This window comes from Vulpes vulpes, chromosome 13 (assembly GCF_048418805.1).
Source record: "Vulpes vulpes isolate BD-2025 chromosome 13, VulVul3, whole genome shotgun sequence".
NCBI lineage: Eukaryota > Metazoa > Chordata > Mammalia > Carnivora > Canidae > Vulpes > Vulpes vulpes.
In genome coordinates, this window is record NC_132792.1 from 148,369,744 (window position 1) to 148,386,633 (window position 16,890).

At 39.3% G+C, this 16,890-nt stretch overlaps 1 protein-coding gene across 5 annotated transcripts in view; it reads left to right on the plus strand.

The window, feature by feature from the left end:
- LOC112921781 (uncharacterized) overlaps positions 1-16,890 on the plus strand; it is a 201,441-nt gene that overhangs the window by 27,791 nt on the left and 156,760 nt on the right. For 4 of the 5 annotated variants that reach the window (XR_011996381.1, XR_011996378.1, XR_011996379.1 and 1 more), the window contains 2 exons: positions 4,286-4,397; positions 8,783-8,866. The exons of the other annotated variant lie outside the window; for it this stretch is intronic. The gene's annotated coding sequence lies outside the window, so the exon portion shown is untranslated. The remainder of the gene's footprint in view (positions 1-4,285; positions 4,398-8,782; positions 8,867-16,890) is intronic. 5 annotated transcript variants of the gene reach the window in all.

The following is a 16,890-nucleotide window of genomic DNA, read 5'->3' on the forward strand; positions in this document are numbered from 1 at the left end:
ATAGAAAAACCAAGCTCCATAAAATCTATTTCCCTTGGTTACCCATGTTCCTTTTTGGTAAATGTATTTTCTCCTACTTTGCACCTAGAATCATGGATGGAACACAATCATGAGTTTATTTTGTGTAAAGGGAAGTAGAGCATTGAGCAATCATCTAATGAATGCAGTCAAGATGGTTAGTGAATCTGGAAAATTCCACTCTCAAAAAAAATTTACTTTCTCTACTCTGTAGCAGATTTCCTCTTGGCCTTAATTATCCACAGAGTTGTCCAATTTTCTGATAGTCTTTACCATTGTTGACATCACCTTAATAATTTATTTAATGGATTTCATTGGGTTCATTTGGGAACCCTTTATTCTAAGTGGCTGCTTTTATAAATTATTCAATAAGCATTGAACACTATTCCAGTTATCTGTTGCCGCATAATAAACGACTCCAAAATCTAGTGACTTAATGCAACAATTTATTATTATCACTCTTGGTTCTTAAGGTCGATGGCTTCTGCTGCTCTTACTTGAGTCCCTCATATGGTTGCAGTTTTATGGCAGCTGAGGCTGGAGCCAGTGAAAGGTTTCCTTATTCATATGTCTGGTGTGAGACTAGTCAGGAATCTTTTTCTCTTCACATAGTTAGCTTGGGCTCCCTCAGAGCCTGTTGCTCTCTTGGTAATCAGCCTTCTTGCATGGTGACCAGCTTCCCCCAGTGCAAATGCTCTAAAATCCACATACAAGTTGCAAAGCCTCTTAAGGCCTAGCCTTAGAAGTCATATAGGTCAGTTCTTCTACGTTTTGTTTCTCAAAGCAGTCACCAGCCAACCCAGATTCCAGGAGTTGGAGAAATAGAGTCCCTTTCACAGTAGGGGGATGGCTTGTGCATTTGAGGAAGAACAGAAATGATGGCGGCTAATGACAAGCTATTGAAAGTACCTACCATGTGACAGGCACTATGATAACGTGCCTGGGGAAACATGTTGAATTAAACAGGCATGGTCTCTGCCCTTGTGGAGATTAAAATCCATCTTAACTTTAGTGTTGACTTGACAGTTTTCACAATCCACTGCTGAGCTAGATAAATCTCAAAAACAAGTATATTTGGCTATTAAACTGGTAAGCGGTAATATGATAATTTGTGGTCTAGTCATTTTGACTTCTTCAATAACCACATTGAATGAAATTTGTGATTATCTGATCCATAGCTTGTGTGATCCATTTGATGAGCTGATCGGTGCATGCATTCTCTAAAACACCTAAGCAAAACTGGGATGTCATCTGTTGCTTAACACATTGAGTTCCTGCTGTGAATGGAGGCTAAAACTAACTTTTTAAACTTGTGGTGGGGAGTATCTAAGACACCGAAAGGGCAGATTCCTGCCCCTGGTGAGCTTCCATTCCTTTTGACCATGAGTAGGTGGAGCAAGCTGTGGCCATTACAAAGGAAAATGTGGAACCCGGAAAATGCAGGAGAAACGAGACAGGCGGTGTCTTTCCCTCTCCCTCTGGAGAATTCTCTTTTGGAGAGAGATAATAGACTATTCGCCTCAGTTTTCTTCCCTCCTATGTCATTAAAGGAAGGTGATCTAGGTTTGGTAAGTAAAAGGAGATTTCAGGACAGGAATGTTGACAGAAGAATTGGTGGTGCTCAGCAATCCTCAGGTCTTATCGTTTTTGGCATAGTTTAGGTCCATTTCACGGTAACAGCTCTGAGGGGCTGGGGGAGGGGGCTCATGATGACACAAGAGATCCCTTGACATTTCAGAAACAAAGGTCAAAGCCTGAAAAGGTCCCAAAGCAGGCAGAAATTCCTGCACACGCTTGTCAATTCCCTGCCATGAAGCTGGTATCATATTATGCCGCCTTAGGTTACGTCTGTGCATCTATGTTATCTCACCTGCCATGAAAGGACATTACAGGGGATATTTTAGGTAAAACAACAACAATAATAATACATACTTTGCCTTAATTGTGTAGATATTATGAGCAAAACTAAGTTTTGGCTTAAGTGCCATATAACAAGGCTCCTCCATTAACTTTGACTTTGTGACTCGTACTTCATCAGATTGGATACTTTTCTCACACTACTGAATCTTGTGTCCCTTGGGTATCATTTGCTAAATTAAACTTCTTTCCATTTTTCATGCCAGTTTATTTATCTGTCTGAAATGCCTGTCCCTACGCCTCTGGAAATTTGTAATAAATTTTAATTATACCTTTCTCTTCATTTGGCCAGTGCATATTTATTTCAAGTGTTTTGGGCTATGTTGTTGTTGTGCGCCCGCTGATAGATGTATCGCTTTATAACTTTTTGTGGGCACCTGATTTGCCCACCTTCTTATCAGATGTTAAACTGAATGGCAGGAGCTTCCTTATATACAAAAGTATATGCACATGCGTATGTGTTGTATATGCATCCATACATGCAGAGGGCACAACATGCTCCATGCTCTACTTTCTTTCTGTTAAAATCAAGCAGACTATTTTGTAATTACCTGATGAATTGGATCAATACATATGTGTAGTGGGATTATTCTGAGTGTTAAAGTACCTCAACTACATATTCACAAAGATGAAAATAACCTAAATTATTGCTCATCTTTTCTCTGGGGGAAATTCTTTTCAGGAATTCATGATAAACAAAAGTACTTCAGCTATGTCAGTACCTGTGATTGATTATTTGTGGCAAACGTGATATTTTTTCTTGAATGATGGAAGTCTTACTCTTCAACTGAGGCTACCAAGCCTTTGAAGTTTCATGTCAGCCTTATGGGAGTTTATCAAGGTTTTAAAAAATTGGAGAGGACTATGAGCATGACTTGGAGGACTTAAACTCTTCCTTTATAATGTATAGCTATCTCCCTGCTCTGGCTCCTAAATGACATACAATATTTATTTATTTATTAGAGAGAGAGAGAGAGGCAAAGACACAGGCAGAGGGGAGAATGCCTGTCTCCATGCAGGGAACACGATGCAGGACCTGATCCTGGGACTCCAGGATCATGCACTGAGCTGAAGGCAGATGCTCAACTACTGAGCCATGCAGGCGTCCCAGTGACATACAGTTTAAGTAGAAACTTGTGCTTGGCCTCAGGAAAAATTTCCTAGCATGTGTCATCACCACTCTTCCCTTTTCTAACCAATTTGCTGTCCCTAAAACCTTTTCATATTACAAAGTTTGATGCTGCCACAGCCTATGTGCTAGGTCAGGGGCACTGCAAGTTGTCTGATTTTAGGGTCACCAAGAAGTATTTTCTATCCTTCAAAAATCATAAATTATCTTGACATCCCTGATATTACAGTAACATGAAATAAACCTTTCTTCTCCTAATTAGGCTTATACTGAAAATGCAAATCCTGCTGGAAGCATTCATATAATGATGGGTCCTCATTCACATAAGATGATCATGACTGATGGCAGATCTTTTTTTGAAAACAGGTTTTGATTAGGGCAAAGTAGTGATTGAGTTTGGGACAGTGGTAGGTCACTGCATTCTTAAAGCAGCTTGTTCAGAAGTAGAATATTGATACCCTATGGAGAATCCAAAATGATCCCTCGATGTGCAGAAAGGAGATATTAAGTCTTCTGTTTATTTTAAAATTTTCATCTTAGGGGGCACTTGGATGGCATAGTGGTTGAGCATCTGCCTTTGGCTCAGGGTGTGATCCCAGGATCCTGGTATCAAGTCCCCCAGTGGGCTTCCCACGGGGAGCCTGCTTCTCCCTCTGTCTATATCTCTGCCTCTCCTCGGTGTCTCTCATGAATAAATAAATAAAATATTTTTTTAAAAGATATATGTATCTTATATATATATAAGCTCACGGCCCAACATGGGGCTTGAACTCATGACCCTGAGATAGAGAGTTGCATGCTCTACCAACTGAGCCAGCCAGGTACCCCAGGGTTTGTATATTTTTGATGCACACAATAAAGTAATACACATGTAATTTATAAGTAAAAACACACAAGTTGCATATACCTTAAGTATTTTTACTTATAGAACTGTGTGATCTGAAAGCTTAGCATCCACTACTTATGCAGGGTAAATGTGGGTAAGGTTATTGTGAATCTACATGGAAGAACAGGAAATAGTTACAGAACAAGTGTTCGCAACCTCAGAATCCTCACTGCAGTTATTAGTGATTTCAGTTATTGGATCAATAGGGAGTTTACTAACTCTCAACCTGACGCCAGTCCCTTTTAAGATGTCAAGAAATTGCTCAATTTTAGGATGTTGACCAAAGAAAGTAGATTTTAATCATGCTTTTTTCCCTCCTATTTTGTTTTCTCAAGGGTCTCATGGGAACAGAAAGTTTTGAGAGAGTTTACTGTTTGTGCAAGATGACTGGTTGGGTAAAGAAGTCCAAAGTTTATGATCTGCAGAACAAATAAAACCTGGGCAAAGGTAACTGAAATGAATGTCTCCCATCTTGTCCCTTCAGCCTGTCTAAGGGGATGTTTGCGCCAATGATTGCATAACTGAGAATCTAATCTATGTGTGTCAAATGGAGAGGAGGCACATTTTAGACTCCTACTGGTTAGAAATAGTCACTGCCAGTTATTCTTCTTGGTTTGATAGGCAATTGAATTGTGGTGTCTATACAGCAAGCATATGAAATATCTATTTGTTGATGAGATTATTTCTAAATATCCAGGTGTTGCTTGTCAGACAGCATCAGAGTAGCTAAAAATTCTAAAAAATTAGGATTTTTTTCTCCTTCTCCTAAAGTAGACACTGCAGAGCTCTTGGGAAATACTAAAGTAAGTTTACCAGTTCATGGCTACTCTGGACTTTTGTGGTGGTGATGATTAATGACATCAAGGACCATTGGCTTGTTCTTGTGATTACTCCACAGTAATTATAAGTATTCAGACTGGATGACTTCCAGTCTAAAAGACTAGACAACTAGTCTTTTAGAAGATAACTTTCAATGCATAAATGTTGATGGGACAGTGGAAAGTTACTGAGTGGTTGAGGTTAAGAACTTACTATTGGAGAAAAAAAGAACAATGCTTTGGGTCTCAGAGATCCTTACTGATGAGATATTGACTGAAGCATTTCTCTTTAGTTTGACTTTTCTGTTGTTGTTGCTTTTGTTGAAACTTGAAGTTTTTAAAGCCAAGTAAAGAGGCATTTTATATAGAACAGTCACGAATTGTGGTAAGGAATGAGTCAGAAGCCCATTTTGGATAGAAGCTAAATCAATTAAAGAGGTGACCTCTAATTTTAAAATTAGGTACTGGAGAATTTTATAAACTTTTTACAAGTATATTTATCATTCAAGAATTACTTTCTCAAAGAAATGTTTAAGGAGGAGATTAAACATGAAGAACAAACCAATCAGAGTGAGATCCTCTGCCTAAATTTTGGATGGCTGAAGAAATCCTAATTGATTTGATAATGTGTTGCATGAAACCCACACAGAATTGTCTCTGCCTGTGTATGGTATACTGGTAGTTAAAACTAGTTAGTGTCCAGATTATCTGAATAACCATAAGTTTGTGGTTATAATTGTTTAAAAAGAAAAACCCCATAATTTTCCAGTGTGGAAAAGACAAATTCCAATTTCTAAGCCTAAGCCTTGCTATGACCTATTGTTTGGAATTTCACTCATGACCAACTATTCACATGGAAAAACTAATTACAGTATAAATTTAGCTTAGACATTTGGAGGTACTTCTGTAGACTGAGACACTGGGCTGAGTGGCAAATGGGTTGGTAGTTTCTGGACTCTTCCAAAGTCCAGAGTAGACAATTATCTTTTTGAGGCTATAAGTTTGTCATTTTCCCCCTGGAAATAATGACCTTTGGAGGGTCCATCAACTCTAGGATTTTGTCAGCTATCCATCCAGGGCTTACAACATCAAGTGTGTGAAATTATCTGTTCTGCCTTTAAGAGGAACTACTTTCTGAGAAGCATTGGTGACTGGGGATAGGTATATACTGAGATAATGTGAGTTGCAGGAGTGGAGATGATGGAACGGTTCATGATTCAAAAATGGGCTTTGATTACTGGGCATTTACCCCAAGGATTAAAATGTAGTGATCCAACGGGGCACCTGCACCCCAATGGTTATAGCAGCAATGTCCACAATAGCCAAACTATGGTAAGAGCCTAGATGTCCATTGACAGAAGAATGGATAAAGAAGATGTGGTATATATATGTGTGTGTATATATATAACAGGATACTACTCAGCCATCAAAAAATGAAATTTTGCCATTTGCAATGACATGGAGGGAACTAAAGGATATTATGCTAAGTGTAATAGGTCAATATGAGAAAGACAATTATCATTTGATCTCACTCCGATGTGGAATTTAAGAAAATAGAGGATCATAGGGGAAGGGAGGGAAAGATAAAACAAGATGAAATCAGAGAGGAGACAAACCATAAGAGACTTTTAATCAAAGGAAACAAACAGGATTGCTGGAGGGGGTGGGGGGCAGGAGGATGGGGCAACTGGATGATGGGCATTAAGGAGGGCATGTGATGCGATGAGCACTGGGTGTTATATAACACTGACCTCTAGCTCTGAAACCAATACTACATTATATGTTAATTAATTGAATTTAAATCAAATTCAAAAAACAAAAAAACAAAAATAGGTTTTGAAACTCATGGAGCCTATTAGATGGGTCAATTAATAATAATACAAACAGTACTTATAAACCCAAGAACGTGAAGGCATTTGATGAAGAAGATGACAGAATGGAAGAGGAAAAAAAAAAAAAAGAAAGAAAGGGAGAGCCAGAAGGACAGAGAGGGACAGGGACCAGAGGGCCCGAGCCCGAGCACGGCGGAGGCTCACGGCTGGCGGGCTGCACGCTCAGAGGGCCTGGTTTTCCAATCTGGCACTGGGCTTGATGAGTCTGTTTATTCAGCTATGGTATCAGACGTTCCCTTTTCCTGCCCGAAGAAGTCCCCTTTGAAGAACTGCTCTGCTGGGGAGTAGCTTCCCCTTGGACGGTGACTCCTGTTTGCAGACCTAAAGGGAAAGAACTGGAAAGGCCACGAGAATGTTCTTTAAAGCGATATTCCAGCGCCACGTGAGGGGAGGATGAAATGGCAGTAAAAGATTTATTTCCCGGTTGAGGTATTTTTTTCCCCTCTCAAGTGAATGTAGCACTGAACAAAGGTGTCACATGAATGCGACAGGGGTCAGATGTTCTTGGGGACCTCCGGGTCTGTGTAGTGGGGTGGGAGAGAGCACTGTGCGGAGCGGGAGCCCTTCCAGCTTCTGTAGGCCCGGAGAGAGTGGGGGGCACACCTGCTGGAGTCGAGAGAGAGTCGGAGCGAATTCAATAGGCCCCGACACCTAGTCTTGCAAGTCTGTCTCTGCAAAGGAATCGCTGGTGGTGACTTAATCAGAGCACCGGCCTATACTTTCAAAGCCGAGCGGCAGAGAGAACTTGAGTGAATTGGGAGACAATATTCATTACCAAATTGGGTAAATCAGAGGTCAAAAATTTCACTTGGGGGCTTTACTATTAATTTCTTACAGCTCGGCGGCACTTTTTACTTTTCAAAGTAGTTTTTCATCTAGCCCTCACATTAACCCTGTGAAGTAGCTCATGTTGATGTCAGGATCCTGAATTTTTTCTCTTTGGAAAAGGGATGGGGCCAAAGAAAGGGAGATGGTTCCCTAGCTCATCACTGACAGGGGCAGGACGACAACCCAGGTCTCCTGACTCCGGGACCAGGTCTCTTTTCTCTGTGTTCTTGCGACCTATACAAAGTGACGATGGGAGTTTCAGAAAAAAGGAAGGTGACATTCTCCATCTCCTCCCAGGCATGTAGAAAGTTGCTGTGACTTTGAAGCCACTGCTTTGCTGTGTCCAAATTCTCTCTCCGGGACTGGCCTTAGGGAGGAGATTCAAAGTGAAACCTTCAGAGGGGGAAGTCTCATTCTAGTCACTGTGGCTGCCCATGCCTCTGGTGGATTTGTTCAATCTTTGCCTGTACCACATAAAACAGGAGCTCTCCAGAATGAAAAGGGTTCTTTGTTCCATCTCTGAGATGAACCCTTTGAGTAAGAGATGCCACTTCACGGTGAGGCCTGGCTTTTCCAGGAGAGGGGATGGGACCCACATTCTCTTCTTGATTCCTGGCTGAGACTCGATGGCTCACATTGACTCTGGGGCCTGGAGGTAAGGTTCGTGCAAAAGGGAACTCGGGGCACCAGCAGTGCTTGCTTGAGGGGTCAGAGTGAACCAGAATTTCCTTCCAGGGAATACAGATTTATGTATGTCAGGGCTCCAGGGAGAAACTCAAAAGAGGTCTTACCTACTTGCTGCCTTTTCTGCTTTGACACACAGAGCCTTCTATTTTATCTATTTCTGGATGGTTGTCTTCTTTCTACATGTAGATCTGCAGTCGCCCAACATTAAGCTCTATCTTGTCATTATTTGTGTCCTCTAAGACTTCCTAGGGTTTAAAGTATCTGATGAATGAATGGGAAGCCATTTTCAGCCAAGTGCTTATTCCAGGCTCTCTCGGCCTATAGTTCAAATCCAAATCACCAGGGAAATAGGCATGTGTACTTTGAAATAAGTCTCAAGATGAATCTCATGTGCACCGAAGTTTGAGGATTATTGTTTTACCCTTTTTTCCTTAGCTCGGACCCCTCTTGGTAATAGAACAACGCTATATGCACAGTCTCAAGATTTGTATGATGTTTTCTGATTCACAAGGCTTTTTTCACACATTGGTCTAATTTAATACTAATGTGATGGGGCTAATTTAACAACAGCCCTCTGATTTGGATCCGTTTCCCATTCACTTTTCAGATGAGGAGACAGGAATGAGAGTCTTTGGATCACATGATAAGTTCCCGGCAAAGCCTGTGTTCATCCCAAGTTTTGTGATTCCAGGTACCATGCTTTTCCCCCCATAACCCCTGTGGCTCTATACCTTTGTGAGTGTTGCTGTTCTTGGTGTGGGAAGTGTTATTCCTGATAATACTTACTGTCTGCATAGCTGGGGACAGCTATTGTGATACATGTATGAAGTCAGGAGGAGCTAACACTGTGTATTCCTAATGAAGTCTATGGTAGGATAAGTGGCTAAGACTAATAAGGAAGTGTCCTTTCATGCAGATGTTACAGTATAACATTTTTGGTCAGTATCAAATTGGAAAAGCAGAATTGAGACCTAGTGAAGGATGAGGGTTCTTCGAGAGAAGGACATCTAGTTGTTCACCTGTGATTAAACTATATTCTCCTGACTTCATTTAACCAGGGATGGAGAAGGGATGGGACTCAGGCTGAGACCCTAGGAGTTGCTCTGTGACCTGGAGTCCCAGGGATGATCAGGCCAGCTCTACTGGCTGTAGAGGTTGGCTCTTTGAAATATCTGTGAGGTTCACAGCTAGGGCCAACCAAGACAATGAGGAAGTGGTGTGGATATATAGAATGTCATGAAGGGGAGTAGGTCTCATCTCATTTAATTCAAAATGTCCCGAATGCTCCAAAGTTCTAGAGAGCATGTAGTCATGCTTCAATGATGATTTAATGGTTGCTAGAATATTCTAAACAAAACTTTCTGGATGGCTGTTTACTCTCTGATTAGTTACAACATACAGACAGCCTTCAGAAATGGAGACTTGTCAACTAAAAGAAAAGGTGGGTCTGAAACTTCTGCTAGCACCCAATTCTCTCCCACTTAGCTGCGGAAGGACCTCTAATTTAATCATGGAGTAATAGATGATTGATATGACTGTACCCTGATTAAAAGAGGTTTCATTTTACTTGTGCATGGTACATGGAATTAGTTAAGGGTTGCATAGGAAAAGAAGTGATGGGCTATTGTTCACATTAAATTATAATGACAGCCTTCCTAACCACTGTGTATTTATTATGTAAGAAAAGAAAATGTCTAGTAAAATTCTGTATAGGTTAATAACACCTTCATAATATACTCCTTCTTTTCTATTGACTTGAATAGCCCTCCTACTGACTTTTAATGGATTATTAGAGTTAATTACATCAATTGCAATATAATTGATTCTTAAATACTATGTAGAAACCTCATACAATTATGGAAAAACAAAAGTTATCTAGACATCTCAGATCAAAAAAGATTTGGAATTCCTGCACATTTAATTTCTGATAATCACTAGTCAGTTTGGACATTAAGATTGCATGGTGTCCTGTTTTCCCTTTGCTAGGTTTTGACAGAATTGATAGTTTTAAAACATTTAACTCAATATGCATGGAAATATAAGATTAAAGCTGTGAATGCAATTTTTTTTCTAAAAAAAAAAAGATCACTTCATGGCTTAAAAGCTGAAATGTGTTACCTGCCTAACATTGACAGAAACAAACTCAAGGGAAAATCAAAAGTGGATTTGATGTTGAGTTTTAGAAATCTCTTCTCCACGGGTGTAAAGATTCCTGTGGATCTTAGGGTTTGTTACCTGAGGGCTTTAAAATATGACAAGGGGATGAATTGTGCCTAAAGGGGCAAAAAACCCAAATTCCTTGCATTTTATTACCTAGTCACAGGCTATGTATTCTAATGTCAAAACCACTGGTTGAAAAGTGAAATATCATTAATATCTGTTATTTGATGTCATATATATCAAAAGACATTCCTGTAATAAAGTTGTATGAATGTAACCTTTTCATTTTTAACTGATTTGGGGAAACTAGTTTGTGGGTATTGACACAGTTATAAATGTGAGTTTTCTAAAAGACTCTGCTGCTTCACTGATACAGATTTCTAGATCATTCTAAAATGGTCAACAAAGAAATGTGTCAAAGCTTGATGCAGTGGGAAGGTCACTGGAATGGGAATCAGCAAACCTGATGTTTTCTGTTACTAGTTAGCTTGATAATTTAACCTGAGTGGGCCTTAATGTTCTCTTCCATAAGATGAGAGAGTGAGCAAGCCTCTAGGCTTTCCCTACTGTGACTCTCTTGCCTTTGAACTCTTGGTAATCTTATTTTCTATAGTAATTCATTTGATTCTTAACATAAACTAACTTATATCAATATGTATATTGTGCAAATCAATATGCCCTATATATATGGATATATGTCTTATCTGGTTAACTAGGTTATGCATTTCCAAGGACAGGGACCATGCCACATATCATCTCTGTGTGCTTAGAACATTTACTGTGGTATCTTAGTAGAGAATGGCTACTGTTTGGTTGGCTGAGCGGCCAGTCAAAGGAAGTATTTCCATTTTCCCCTGAAATTCTTGATATAAAAAGAATAATAACAAAATATCCTACTCATTATAATAGTTTAATTTTCAAAACTGTTGTAAAGGTTTATTTTATGAAATTTTGTGCTTTATTTTTTTTTAAGATTTTATTTATGTATTCATGAGAGACACTGAGAGAAAGGCAGAGACACAGGTGGAGGGAGAAGCAGGCTCCACGCAGGGAGCCCCATGCGGGACCCAATCCCAGGACCCCAGGATTGTGCCCCAGGCCGAAGGCAGGCACCAAACCGCTGAGCCACCCAAGGATTCCCAAATTTTGTGCTTTAAATCAGATGAATTTAAGATGTAAAATTTGATTCAGTTTTTTAAAAAAATAAATTGCAGTGCAATTCCAGTAATGGAACTTGAACAGTCTATTCTAAAGTTCATCTGAAAGAGCAACGCATGACAATAGCTATGAAAAACAAACAAAAAATTTAAATGAGTGAGGACTTGCTGTGTAGTGGTGGTCAGAAGGAACTATTCATCTTAAGCAGTATACAATTGTGATATAGTCCATGCACCAGTGTCATGATAGAGAAATCAAATAGTCAAAAAGATTACAATCCTAAGAATATAGGAGAGTTTAACAGATAATATGGAGGGATTTTGAATCAGTGGCTGAAGAGCGGACTGCTCAATAAATGGTGTTGGGACAACTGGCTCTCCATCTGGACTCCTACCATACACAAAAGTAAATTCCAGATGGAATAAAGCTCTAAACATAAAAATCAAATCTATACAAGTATTGGAAGAAAATATGAATGAACCTTTTTTCTTAAAAAAAATCATCTTGGGTCAGACATTCTTTGTAAACAAGATGAGAAACCCAGGAGTCATTAAAGAAAACCTCACAGAGTTGACTTTATAAAAAAAAAAAGCAATAAAGTTAAAAGAGAAATGACAGATTGGGAAAAAACACTTGAATCATACATTACAGAATAAAGGGTGTTACAGTCCATTATTTAAAGAGTGCTCCCAAGTTAATGAGAAAAATAAATAACATACTTGAAAATGGCAAAAGATAAAATAAGCAATTCTCAGGCGAAATTGCAAGTGGCTAGCAAATGGCTGAAAAATATGTTCAACCTCATTAGTTGTAAAAAAAAAAAAGTACAATAAAAGGACATGAGCTGTCTTTTTTTTTTTAACCTTTCAGATTGGCAAAAAACTAAGGGACCTGATTTGCTATATCAGTTAAAATGAATGAATATACCATATAGGCCATGAAGGAGAGATGTCAGTAATATGTTGGTAGGTTAAAGAAGCAAGTTGTAGAAAATTGTACATTATATTATGTCACTTTCATAAAACTTCTTAAAAAACAAATTTAAGTAGAATTTATGTTAATAATTAATTATTTATGCATTACAAATACCCAACATTATCTTATATAGTAGCTATCTTTTGGAATAGCACTACAATGAGAGTAAGCATACATCTGTAATCTTTGGATTACTTTTCGGCTGGAAAACGTTCCTTTTATTATGCTTTATTTAACACTCATCAGGCTGAATAACTGATCCTTAAGAGACAGTTACAAGTCATTAGTTCAGGGGTGTAATTGAATTGAGTATTTTATTAATACAGAGCAGTATTTTATGGCATTTCAGTCAGCTCTGATTAAATTCTTCAAATCAGTCCTGTTGAATTGGGTCATTGAAAGAGGGTTCTGGCCCTAACCCATGGCTGGGGTTAGGATCTGGTCAGGACTCCTTTAATCTTTAGGTTCTTGGGTTTTGTGCAAGGACTGAGGTAGAACTGCGTCCTCTGTCAGCTGTGATTATCCTATGTGACATCCAAGGACACTCCCCATCTGCCCCAGGAACATCCAGAGTGTTAACTAAATCACAATACCCTGGAACCCAGGCCATCAGCACTGTTGAACAAGTCAATGTAAATAAAGTCTTGTGATTAGTTTGAACTTGCTTTCAAGTTGTTTGTTAGCAAGGAGTTAACAAGTTCAGACCTTTGGCCATCTGGGTCTTTAAGGAGAGCTTTTTTCCCCATTCCAATGACTTCCTGTTCATGGGAAAATTAGAGGAAATGAACCTCTAACAGGAGGATGGACCCACCCTTTTCCAGTCGTGTGGCTTAATTTGTCAGGTGTAATATTGGCACCTGGTGGCTTGTATTGGCTTCCTGCCCACCCTTGCTGGGGAAGTATCCACATACTTGCAATAGGCGGTAGAAGACTTCAAAGCCATTTGTAAGAGAAAGGATATTGTCATTAAAGAACTTAATGGTGAATACTCCCATTTAGTGATGTCAAGATAAAAGGAAAATTTTAAAAACACATTATCTAGAATTTTTTTCTGATGTATCATATGACCTGTTAAAACAAAGTAATGTAGTTGATTTAGTAACAATACATTTTCAAGGATATGTATTTATTGACTGAGTGTTTAGCTTTCTTGTTTTTGAGAAATTAACAAAGGTGTCAATTATTTATAAGAAGATAATGAATTGCTTCTTTAAGGATATAATTCTCTTTGCTCAAATTCACCTTTAAATAGGTACTCTCTTTGTGTTTACTAATGAAATTGTTTCTTTTGAATCAAAAGGGAAGAACTACAACAATATCAAGTGGATCTGGTAAATGAAAAAGAATGATATGGGTTTTCAGAATTCATTAGGAATTTTGGATGGGTACAGCTGGTTCAGTTCCATACCTCTCAATTTTCAGCTAGAAATAATTACTGCCTTTTGAACAATGGTATACTTAATTGTCTAGCAATTCAAGGTAAATTTATCTATGAAAGGGGATTAACCAAACTATAATCAGTGGTCATTAAACCATAATAAATTCTACATAACAAGGGAACTTATTTTAGTTTTTTAAATTAATGTAAACTATATTAGCTTAGTAGATCTAAAACTCCCATGGCAGAGTCAACATTCATAGATATGAACGACAATAATGGTTAATCCCCGTAAAGCATATGTTCATGGTGTCCTCATTGCAAACCTTAATCAGTAATTATCATCAAATGATTAACAAGTTTTTAGTGGCCTAACACAGTATCAAAAAAAGTTTTATAAATTATTAATTGAATAGATATTTGTTGAATATTTAGCCTTTGGAAAAGTGTAGAATTGGATTTGCTCTGGCAGAGGGGCAACACTAAGGATACATTACCAAGCCCCCTCAACCCTAAGCGTTGATGGCAACTTTCCACAGATCTTACCCTCTTTTACAATCTCCCTGGCTGGCAAACCTGAATGACACGAGCAATTAGAAATAATATGTTTTGTGATATAAACTGTAAAGGGGCTGGGGGTCCAGAAAGAGATCAATGTTGATTGAATAACCTTTGAGGAAGAGGTTAGTTTGCTAAATCTTAAGGATGAATAATGTTTAGATAACCAAATAGGAAAACAGTGGACATTTTAAGTGAGTGGGGGGCTAGGGATGAATGAGTAGGTCCTTTGAGCAAGTAAGGGCAGAGGACTCCAGCACTGGTTCCAGGTTCCTGTGTGGAAATAAGGGAGATGGGATTGGCAGCAATAATATGAAAGTTCTTGTAAGCTCAGCAGAGGAATTTGGGTTTTGAAGTATGAGATGGGGGTGGGGTAATGTGATTGAATAGTAATTTAGGAAGATTTTTCTGGCAGTTATTTACAAGATGACTATAGCAGGGGACAGGCTGTCAGGAGGGAAGATTCGTAAGGGACTCTTGTGAGAGGGAGTTACAGGACAACTCCAGTTGGTGATGGTGGAAATGGATAGAGAGAAACCAACTCAAGAGACATTTTGAAGGAGGGAAGGATGGGACAAGGTGGCATTGAACATTGATTATGGTTAAAGATAATCCCATAATTTCTACCCTAGAAGGCTGGATAATTGATAACACCACTAATCTCTGGATGAAGGAAAATGATAACTTCAATTTTTAGACAGATTATATCTGGGATTGATTGGGATGTTCCATGGAACCATCCTATAGGCAATTACCAACATGGGACTCACTCCCCAAGTATCTATTATTAATTAATAATTTCTGTGCATATCAGGACCAGCTCAGGCCTTTTCCATATGATGTTTTTCAAGAACTCCAATGTACACTCTTCTTTCTGTTTGTCAAACTCCTGTAGCATTTGCAGCATGCACTATTTGTGAAGCACTCGATCATACACATATCTGTGTTCTTGTTTAATCAGGTCAAACATGAATACCTATCTTGTTTTGTCAGTAAAACTATAAATGCCTGGAGGGTAAGGATCAATGTTCCTCTTGCATCAGTTAGAAATTATATTGTACTGCTAAGAACAGAAGCTCCCAAACAGTGGCTTTAAAAAAATTAAGAGTTTGATTTTGCTCCTATATAAGAACTATAAAGGCACGTAATCCTTTTTTTATAAAGATTTTATTTATTTATTCATGAGAGACACACAGAGAGATGCAAAGACACTGGCAGAGGGAGAAGCAGGCTCCATGCAGGGAGCTGATATGGGACTCGATCCCAGGATCCTGGGATCACAACCTGAACCAGAGACAGACGTTCAACCACTGAGCCACCCAGGTGTCCCTGAAGGCAGGTAATCCTAACATGATTTGGCAAATCTTGATAAAAACAAAGACCCAGCCTCCTCCTACCTTTCCACCGAGCCATCTTAGCATGGATCTGTCGCTTCAAAATCATGAGCTGGCTGATCCTTTTCAAGTAAGGCATCAGTGTGCAGACAGGCAGAAGGGGAAAGGCAAAGAGCATATGGACTTTCCAACCTAATCAGCCCTAGTTTTTTTTTTTTTTTTTTAAGATTTTTAAATTTATTTATTAGAGAGAGAGAGAGAGAGAGAGAGAGAAAGAAACAGGCAGGGGGAGAAGCAGGCTCCATGCAGGGAGCCTGACGAGGGACTCGATCCCGGGTCTTCAGGATCACACCCTAGGCGGAAGGCGGTGCTAAACTGCTAAGCCACCTGCGCAGCCCATCGTGTGTGTGTGTGTGTGTGTGTGTGTGTGTGTAGTGAAGTGCTTTGCATTCTTGCAAAACATTTATTTTTTATTTAAAAAAATTTTTTTTATTGGAGCTCAATTTGCCAACATATAGCATAACACCCAGTGATCATCCCACCAAGTGCCCCCCTCAGTGCCCATCATCCAGTCACCCCAACCCCCCACCCACCTCCCCTTCCACCACCCCCTTGTTCATTTCCCAGAGTTAGGTGTCTCTCATGTTTTGTCACCCTCACTGATATTTTCACTCCTTTCCCTTTATTCCCTTTCACTAATTTTTATATTCCCCAAATGAATGAGACCATATGATGTTTGTTCTTTTCCGATTGACTTATTTCACTCAGCATAATACCCTCCAGGTCCATCCACATCGAAGCAAATGGTGGGTATTTGTCGTTTCTACTGGCTGAGTAATATTCCATTGTATACATAGACCACATCTTCTTTATCCATTCATCTTTCGATGGACACTGAGGCTCCTTCCACAGTTTGGCTACTGTGGACGTTGCTGCTATAAACATTGGGGTACAGGTGTCCTGCCGTTTCACTGCATCTGTATCTTTGGGGTAAATCCCCAGCAGTGCAATTGCTGGGTCGTAGGGCAGATCTATTTTTAATTCTTTGAGGAACCTCCACACGGTTTTCCAGAGTGGCTGCACCAGTTCACATTCCCACCAACGGTGCAAGAGGGTTCCCCTTTCTCCACATCCTCTCCAACATTTGATGTT